Raw genomic sequence first — 10,000 nt, forward strand, 5'->3', positions numbered from 1 at the left:
CACACTCACTGTCACACACACACACATACATACTCACACACACTCACACATACACCCACTCACACAAACACACAATCACTCGTACACACACTCACTCTCATATACACACACAATCACTCGTACACACACTCACTCTCATATACACACACACACTCACATATACAAACACAATCACTCGTACACACACTCACTCTCATACACACACACACTCACATATACAAACACAATCACTCGTACACACACTCACATATATACATACACTCAAAATCACTCGTACACACACTCGTACAGACACACACACACTCACTTGAACACACACTCACATATACACATACAAACGTACACACTCACACACACACATACACATACATACACACACACACAAACACACATGCTCTTACACTCACTTGAACACACACTCACTCTCACACACTAATTGTAACACACATATACATACATATACACACACACACACACACACTCACTCGTACACACACACACTCACTCATACACACACACACTCACTCATACACACACACACACTCACTCATACACACACACACACACACTCACTCGTACACACACACACTCACTCATACACACACACACACTCACTCATACACACACACACACACACTCACTCACTCATATACACACACACACACACACACACACGTGTCTGAAGGCAGAAGTGAGAGTACAGAAGGAGAAGTATGAGATTTTTTCCTCTTGCTGATGATTAACACACCGTGTTCCTTCTCAGGTTCATTTCCAGTAAGTCCACTGTGTGTGTGTGTGTGTGTGTGTGTGTTTGTGTATGTGTGCGTGCAAGTGAGAGATCTTGTATACCCTGATGATGAAGCTAATAATAATGATAATGATGATGACGAAGGTGATGATGATAGTGATGATGGTGATGAAGGTGATGATGGTGATGAAGGTGATGACGATGATGAAGGTGATGACGATGATGAAGGTGATGATAAAGGTGGTGATGATGAAGGTGATGATGATGAAGGTGATGATGAAGGTGGTGATGAAGGTGATGATGATGAAGGTGGTGGTGGTGATGAAGGTGATGATGATTAAGGTGGTGATGAAGGTGATGATGAAGATGAAGGTGGTGATGAAGGTGATGATGAAGATGAAGGTGGTGATGATGAAGGTGATGATGAAGGTGGTGATGATGAAGGTGATGATCATTACATTTATTGTGTATAATTTTATATATTGCTTTACACAAACCTTGTACTTATAGAATTTCTGTAAAATAAGGGTTTTTTGTGCCCCACTGAGGGACCTTCCTCCTGTTTGTGTGTATGTGAGTTTGTGTGTTGTGTGTGTGTTTGTGAGTTTGTGTGTGTGTTTGTGTGTGTGAGTGTGTGTGTGTGTGTGTGTGAGTTTGTGTGTGTGTGTGTGTATGTGAGTTTGTGTGTTGTGTGTGTATGTGAGTTTGTGTGTGTGTGTGAGTTTGTGTGTGTGTGTGTGTATGGGAGTTTGTGTGTTGTGTGTGTGTATGTGAGTTTGTGTGTGTGTGTGTGTGAGTTTGTGTGTGTGTGTGAGTTTGTGTGTGTGTATGTGAGTTTGTGAGTTGTGTGTGTATATGTGAGTTTGTGTGTGTGTGTATGTGAGTTTGTGTGTTGTGTGTGTGTATATGTGAGTTTGTGTGTGTGTGTATGTGAGTTTGTGTGTGTGTGTGTGAGTTTGTGTGTGTGTGTGTGTGTATGTGAGTTTGTGTGTTGTGTGTGTGAGTTTGTGTGTGTGTGTGTATTAGAGTGTGTGTGTGTGTGTGTGAGTTTGTGTGTGTGTGTATGTGAGTTTGTGTGTTGTGTGTGTGTATATGTGAGTTTGTGTGTGTGTGTGTATGCGAGTTTGTGTATGAGTTTGTGTGTGTGTGTATGAGTTTGTGTATGTGTGTATATATGTGAGTTTGTGTGTGTGTGTGTGTATATGTGAGTTTGTGTGTGTGTGTATATGAGTTTGTGTGTGTGTGTATATGTGAGTTTGTGTGTGTGTGTATGTGAGTTTGTGTATGTGAGTTTGTGTGTTTGTGTGTGTGTATGTGAGTTTGTGTGTGTGTGTGTGAGTTTGTGTGTGTGTGTGTGTGTATGGGAGTTTGTGTGTTGTGTGTGTGTATGTGAGTTTGTGTGTGTGTGTGTGAGTTTGTGTGTGTGTGTGTGTATGTGAGTTTGTGTGTTGTGTGTGTGTATGTGAGTTTGTGTGTGTGTGTGTATATGTGAGTTTGTGTGTATGTGAGTTTGTGTGTTGTGTGTGTGTGTGTATGTGAGTTTGTGTGTGTGTGTGTGAGTTTGTGTGTGTGTATGTGAGTTTGTGGGTGTGTGTGAGTTTGTGTGTGTGTGTGTATATGTGAGTTTGTGTGTGTGTGTGTATGTGAGTTTGTGTGTGTGTGTGTGTGTGTATGTGAGTTTGTGTGTGTGTATGAGTTTGTGTATGTGTGTATATGTGAGTTTGTGTGTGTGTCTATATGTGAGTTTGTGTGTGTATATGTGGTTTTGTGTGTGTGTGTATGAGTTTGTGTGTGTGTGTGTATGTGAGTTTGTGTATGTGAGTTTGTGTGTATATATGTGAGTTTGTGTGTGTGTGTGTGTTTGTGTGTATGTGAGTTTGTGTGTGAGTTTGTGTGTGTGTATATGTGAGTTTGTGTGTGTGTATATGTGAGTTTGTGTGTGTATGTGTGAGTTTGTGTATGTGAGTTTGTGTGTGTATATGTGAGTGTGTGTGTGTGTGAGTTTGTGTGTGTATGTGAGTTTGTGTGTATGTGAGTTTGTGTGTGTGTATATGTGAGTTTGTGTGTGTGTGAGTATATATGAGTTTGTGTGTGTGTGTGAGTATGTGTGTGTATGTGAGTTTGTGTTGTGTGAGTTTGTGTGTGTATATGAGTTTGTATGTGTGTGTATGTGAGTTTGTGTGTGTGTGAGTTTGTGTGTATATGTGAGTTCGTGTGTGTGTGAGTATATATGAGTTTGTGTGTGTGTGAGTATGTGTGTGTATGTGAGTTTGTGTTGTGTGAGTTTGTGTGTGTATGTGAGTTTGTGTTGTGTGAGTTTGTGTGTATATGAGTTTGTATGTGTGTGTGAGTTTGTGTGTATGTGAGTTTGTGTGTGTGTATGTGAGTTTGTGTGTGTGTGTATATGTGAGTTTGTGTGTGTGTGTGTGTGAGTTTGTGTGTATGTGAGTTTGTGTGTGTGTGTGTATGTGAGTTTGTGTGTGTGTGTGTGTATATGTGAGTTTGTGTGTGTGTGAGTATATAAGAGTTTGTGTGTGTGTGAGTGTGTGTGTGTATGTGAGTTTGTGTGTTGTGTGTGTATGTGAGTTTGTGTGTGTGTGTGAGTTTGTGTGTGTGTGTGTGTATGGGAGTTTGTGTGTTGTGTGTGTGTATGTGAGTTTGTGTGTGTGTGTGTGAGTTTGTGTGTGTGTGTGAGTTTGTGTGTGTGTATGTGAGTTTGTGAGTTGTGTGTGTATATGTGAGTTTGTGTGTGTGTATGTGAGTTTGTGTGTTGTGTGTGTGTATATGTGAGTTTGTGTGTGTGTGTATGTGAGTTTGTGTGTGTGTGTGTGAGTTTGTGTGTGTGTGTGTGTGTATGTGAGTTTGTGTGTTGTGTGTGTGAGTTTGTGTGTGTGTGTGTATTAGAGTGTGTGTGTGTGTGTGTGAGTTTGTGTGTGTGTGTATGTGAGTTTGTGTGTTGTGTGTGTGTATATGTGAGTTTGTGTGTGTGTGTGTATGCGAGTTTGTGTATGAGTTTGTGTGTGTGTATGAGTTTGTGTATGTGTGTATATATGTGAGTTTGTGTGTGTGTGTGTGTATATGTGAGTTTGTGTGTGTGTGTATATGAGTTTGTGTGTGTGTGTATATGTGAGTTTGTGTGTGTGTGTATGTGAGTTTGTGTATGTGAGTTTGTGTGTTTGTGTGTGTGTATGTGGGTTTGTGTGTGTGTATGTGAGTTTGTGTGTTGTGTGTGTGTATGTGAGTTTGTGTGTGTGTGTGTATGTGAGTTTGTGTGTGTGTGTGTGAGTTTGTGTGTGTGTGTGTGTATGTGAGTTTGTGTGTGTGTGTGTATGTGAGTTTGTGTGTTGTGTGTGTGAGTTTGTGTGTATGTGAGTTTGTGTGTTGTGTGTGTGTGTGTATGTGAGTTTGTGTGTGTGTGTGTGAGTTTGTGTGTGTGTATGTGAGTTTGTGGGTGTGTGTGTGAGTTTGTGTGTGTGTGTGTATATGTGAGTTTGTGTGTGTGTGTGTATGTGAGTTTGTGTGTGTGTGTGTGTGTGTATGTGAGTTTGTGTGTGTGTGTATGAGTTTGTGTATGTGTGTATATATGTGAGTTTGTGTGTGTGTCTATATGTGAGTTTGTGTGTGTATATGTGAGTTTGTGTGTGTGTGTGTATGAGTTTGTGTGTGTGTGTGTATGTGAGTTTGTGTATGTGAGTTTGTGTGTATATATGTGAGTTTGTGTGTGTGTGTGTGTTTGTGTGTATGTGAGTTTGTGTGTGTGTATATGTGAGTTTGTGTGTGTGTATATGTGAGTTTGTGTGTGTGTATATGTGAGTTTGTGTGTGTATGTGTGAGTTTGTGTATGTGAGTTTGTGTGTGTATATGTGAGTGTGTGTGTGTGTGAGTTTGTGTGTGTATGTGAGTTTGTGTGTATGTGAGTTTGTGTGTGTGTATATGTGAGTTTGTGTGTGTGTGAGTATATATGAGTTTGTGTGTGTGTGTGAGTATGTGTGTGTATGTGAGTTTGTGTTGTGTGAGTTTGTGTGTGTATATGAGTTTGTATGTGTGTGTATGTGAGTTTGTGTGTGTGTGAGTTTGTGTGTATATGTGAGTTCGTGTGTGTGTGAGTATATATGAGTTTGTGTGTGTGTGAGTATGTGTGTGTATGTGAGTTTGTGTAGTGTGAGTTTGTGTGTGTATGTGAGTTTGTGTTGTGTGAGTTTGTGTGTATATGAGTTTGTATGTGTGTGTGAGTTTGTGTGTATGTGAGTTTGTGTGTGTGTATGTGAGTTTGTGTGTGTGTGTATATGTGAGTTTGTGTGTGTGTGTGTGTGAGTTTGTGTGTATGTGAGTTTGTGTGTGTGTGTATGTGAGTTTGTGTGTGTGTGTGTGTATATGTGAGTTTGTGTGTGTGTGAGTATATAAGAGTTTGTGTGTGTGTGAGTGTGTGTGTATGTGAGTTTGTGTGTATGAGTTTGTGTGTGTGTGTATGTGAGTTTGTGTGTGTGTGTATATGTGAGTTTGTGTTGTGTGTGTGAGTATATATGAGTTTGTGTTGTGTGTATATGAGTTTGTGTGTTTGTGTGTATATGTGAGTTTGTGTTGTGTGTGTGTGAGTTTGTGTTGTGTGTGTGAGTTTGTGTTGTGTGTGTTTGTGTGTGTGTGAGTATATATGAGTTTGTGTTGTGTGTGTATGTGAGTTTGTGATGTGTGAGTGAGTATATATGAGTTTGTGTTGTGTGTATATGAGTTTGTGTGTTTGTGTGTGTATATGTGAGTTTGTGTTGTGTGTGTGTGAGTTTGTGTTGTGTGTGTGAGTTTGTGTTGTGTGTGTTTGTGTGTGTGTGAGTATATATGAGTTTGTGTTGTGTGTGTATATGAGTTTGTGTTGTGTATATATGTGTTTGTGTGTGTGTGTGAGTTTGTGTGTGTATGTGAGTTTGTGTTGTGTGTGAGTTTGTGTGTGTATGTGAGTTTGTGTTGTGTGTGTGTTTGTGTTGTGTGTTTGTGTGTGTGTGAGTATATGAGTTTGTGTTGTGTATATATGTGAGTTTGTGTGTGTGTGTGTGAGTTTGTGTGTATGTGAGTTTGTGTTGTGTGTGTGTGAGTTTGTGTTGTGTGTGTTTGTGTGTGTGTGAGTATATATGAGTTTGTGTTGTGTGTATATGTGAGTTTGTGTGTGTGAGTTTGTGTGTGTATGTGAGTTTGTGTTGTGTGTGTATGTGAGTTTGTGGGTGTGTGTGTGAGTTTGTGTGTGTGTGTGTATATGTGAGTTTGTGTGTGTGTGTGTATGTGAGTTTGTGTGTGTGTGTGTGTGTGTATGTGAGTTTGTGTGTGTGTGTATGAGTTTGTGTATGTGTATATATGTGAGTTTGTGTGTGTGTGTGTATATGTGAGTTTGTGTGTGTGTGTATGTGAGTTTGTGTGTGTGTGTGTGTGTGTATGTGAGTTTGTGTGTGTGAGTATATGAGTTTGTGTTGTGTATATATGTGAGTTTGTGTGTGTGTGTGTGAGTTTGTGTGTATGTGAGTTTGTGTGTGTGTATATGTGAGTTTGTGTGTGTGTGAGTATATATGAGTTTGTGTGTGTGTGTGAGTATGTGTGTGTATGTGAGTTTGTGTTGTGTGAGTTTGTGTGTATATGAGTTTGTATGTGTGTGTATGTGAGTTTGTGTGTGTGTGAGTTTGTGTGTATATGTGAGTTCGTGTGTGTGTGAGTATATATGAGTTTGTGTGTGTGTGAGTATGTGTGTGTATGTGAGTTTGTGTTGTGTGAGTTTGTGTGTGTATGTGAGTTTGTGTTGTGTGAGTTTGTGTGTATATGAGTTTGTATGTGTGTGTGAGTTTGTGTGTATGTGAGTTTGTGTGTGTGTATGTGAGTTTGTGTGTGTGTGTATATGTGAGTTTGTGTGTGTGTGTGTGTGAGTTTGTGTGTATGTGAGTTTGTGTGTGTGTGTATGTGAGTTTGTGTGTGTGTGTGTGTATATGCGAGTTTGTGTGTGTGTGAGTATATAAGAGTTTGTGTGTGTGTGAGTGTGTGTGTGTATGTGAGTTTGTGTGTATGAGTTTGTGTGTGTGTGTATGTGAGTTTGTGTGTGTGTGTATATGTGAGTTTGTGTTGTGTGTGTGAGTATATATGAGTTTGTGTTGTGTGTATATGAGTTTGTGTGTTTGTGTGTATATGTGAGTTTGTGTTGTGTGTGTGTGAGTTTGTGTTGTGTGTGTGAGTTTGTGTTGTGTGTGTTTGTGTGTGTGTGAGTATATATGAGTTTGTGTTGTGTGTGTATGTGAGTTTGTGTTGTGTGTGTGAGTATATATGAGTTTGTGTTGTGTGTATATGAGTTTGTGTGTTTGTGTGTATATGTGAGTTTGTGTTGTGTGTGTGTGAGTTTGTGTTGTGTGTGAGTTTGTGTTGTGTGTGTTTGTGTGTGTGTGAGTATATATGAGTTTGTGTTGTGTGTGTATATGAGTTTGTGTTGTGTATATATGTGTTTGTGTGTGTGTGTGAGTTTGTGTGTGTATGTGAGTTTGTGTTGTGTGTGAGTTTGTGTGTGTATGTGAGTTTGTGTTGTGTGTGTGTTTGTGTTGTGTGTTTGTGTGTGTGTGAGTATGAGTTTGTGTTGTGTATATATGTGAGTTTGTGTGTGTGTGTGTGAGTTTGTGTGTATGTGAGTTTGTGTTGTGTGTGTGTGAGTTTGTGTTGTGTGTGTTTGTGTGTGTGTGAGTATATATGAGTTTGTGTTGTGTGTATATGTGAGTTTGTGTGTGTGAGTTTGTGTGTGTATGTGAGTTTGTGTTGTGTGTGTATGTGAGTTTGTGTTGTGTGTGTGTATATATGAGTTTGTGTGTGTACATGTGAGTTTGTGTGTGTGTATGAGTTTGTGTGTATATGTGAGTTTGTGTGTGTGTGTTTGTGTGTGTGTGAGTATATTAGTTTGTGTATGTGTGTATATATATGTGAGTTTGTGTGTGTGTATATGTGAGTTTGTGTGTGTGTATATGTGAGTTTGTGTGTGTGTGTATGTGAGTTTGTGTGTGTGTATATGTGAGTTTGTGTGTGTGTATATGTGAGTTTGTGTGTGTGTATGTGAGTTTGTGTGTGTGTATGTGAGTTTGTGTGTGTGTGTATGTGAGTTTGTGTGTGTGTGTGTGAGTTTGTGTGTGTGTGTATGTGTTTGTGTGTGTGTATGTGAGTTTGTGTGTGTTCGTGAGTATATGTGAGTTTGTGTGTGTATATATGAGTTTGTGTATGTGTGTGTGTATGTGAGTTTGTGTGTGTGTGTATGTGAGTTTGTGTGTGTGTGTATGTGAGTTTGTGTGTGTGTATATGTGAGTTTGTGTGTGTGTGTGTGTGTGTTTGTGTGTGTTTGCTTGTGTGTGTTTGTGTGTGTGTGTGTGTATGTGAGTTTGTGTGTGTGTGTGAGTTTGTGTGTGTGTGTGTATGTGAGTTTGTATGTGTGTATGTGAGTTTGTGTGTGTGTGTATGTGAGTTTGTGTGTGTTTGTGAGTATATGTGAGTTTGTGTGTGTGTATATATGAGTTTGTGTATGTGTGTGTGTGTATGCGAGTTTGTGTGTGTGTGTATGTCAGTTTGTGTGTGTGTGTGTGTATGTGTGTGTGTGTGTGTTTGTGTGTGTGTGTATGTGAGTTTGTGTGTGTGTGTGTGTGTGTATGTGAGTTTGTGTGTGTGTGTATATGTGAGTTTGTGTGTGATGTATGCGAATTTGTGTGTGTATATGTGAGTTTGTGTGTGTGTGTGTATGAGTTTGTGTATGTGAGTTTGTGTGTATATGTGAGTTTGTTTGTGTTTGTGTATGTGAGTTTGTGTGTGTATATGTGAGTTTGTGTGTGTGTGTTTGTGTGTGTGAATGTGAGTTTGTGTGTGTGTGTATGTGAGTTTGTGTGTATGTGAGTTTGTGTGTGTATGTGAGTTTGTGTTGTGTGAGTTTGTGTGTGTGAGTTTGTGTGTGTGAGTATATGTGAGTTTGTGTGTGTGTGTGTTGTGTGTGTTTGTGTGTGTGTGTTTGTGTATGTGAGTTTGTGTGTGTATATGTGAGTTTGTGTGTGTGTGTGTGTTTGTATGTGAGTTTGTGTGTATGTAAGTTTGTGTGTGTATATGTGAGTTTGTGTGTGTTTGTGAGTTTGTGTGTGTATAAGTGAGTTTGTGTGTGTGTGTATGTGAGTTTGTGTGTGTGTATGTGAGTTTGTGTGTGTGTGTATGTGAGTTTGTGTGTATGTAAGTTTGTGTGTGTATATATGTGTTTGTGTGTGTGTGTGAGTATATATGAGTTTGTGTGTGTGTGAGTTTGTGTTGTGTGAGTTTGTGTGTGTATATATGAGTTTGTGTGTGTGTGAGTTTGTGTTGTGTGAGTTTGTGTGTGTGTGTATGGGAGTTTGTGTGTATGTAAGTTTGTGTGTGTGTGTATATGTGAGTTTGTGTGTGTGTGTGAGTATATGAGTTTGTGTGTGTGTGAGTTTGTGTGTGTGTGAGTTTGTGTTGTGTGAGTTTGTGTGTATATGTGAGTTTGTGTGTGTGTGTGAGTATGAGTTTGTGTGTGTATGTGAGTTTGTGTGTATGTGAGTTTGTGTGTGTGTATATGTGAATTTGTGTTGTGTGAGTAGATATGAGTTTGTGTTGTGTGTATATGTGAGTTTGTGTTGTGTGTGAGTTTGTGTGTGTGTGTGAGTATGTGTATGTGAGTTTGTGTTGTGTGAGTTTGTGTGTGTATATGTGAGTTTGTGTGTGTGTGTATGTGAGTTTGTGTGTGTATGTGAGTTTGTGTGTGTGTATATGTGAATTTGTGTTGTGTGTGAGTTTGTGTGTGTGTGAGTATGTGTGTATGTGAGTTTGTGTTGTGAGTTTGTGTGTATATGTGAGTTTGTGTGTGTGTGTATGTGAGTTTGTGTGTATGTGAGTTTGTGTGTGTATGTGAGTTTGTGTGTGTGTGAGTTTGTGTGTGTATGTGAGTTTGTGTGTGTGTATATGTGAATTTGTGTTGTGTGTGAGTTTGTGTGTGTGTGAGTATGTGTGTGTATGTGAGTTTGTGTTGTGTGAGTTTGTGTGTGTATGTGAGTTTGTGTTGTGTGTGTGTGAGTTTGTGTTGTGTGTGTTTGTGTGTGTGTGAGTTTGTGTTGTGTGTGTGTTTGTGTGTGTGTGAGTATATATGAGTTTGTGTTGTGTGTGTATGTGAGTTTATGTTGTGTGTGTGAGTATATATGAGTTTGTGTTGTGTGTGTGAGTTTGTGTGTGTATGTGAGTTTGTGTTGTGTGTGT

General features: G+C 39.4%; 1 protein-coding gene across 1 annotated transcript in view; it reads right to left on the minus strand.

Moving 5' to 3' along the window:
• Window positions 1-10,000, minus strand: part of ahr2 (aryl hydrocarbon receptor 2) — a 126,023-nt gene that overhangs the window by 20,143 nt on the left and 95,880 nt on the right.

This window comes from Hemibagrus wyckioides, linkage group LG27, assembly GCF_019097595.1.
Source record: "Hemibagrus wyckioides isolate EC202008001 linkage group LG27, SWU_Hwy_1.0, whole genome shotgun sequence".
Classification (NCBI taxonomy): Eukaryota; Metazoa; Chordata; class Actinopteri; order Siluriformes; family Bagridae; genus Hemibagrus; species Hemibagrus wyckioides.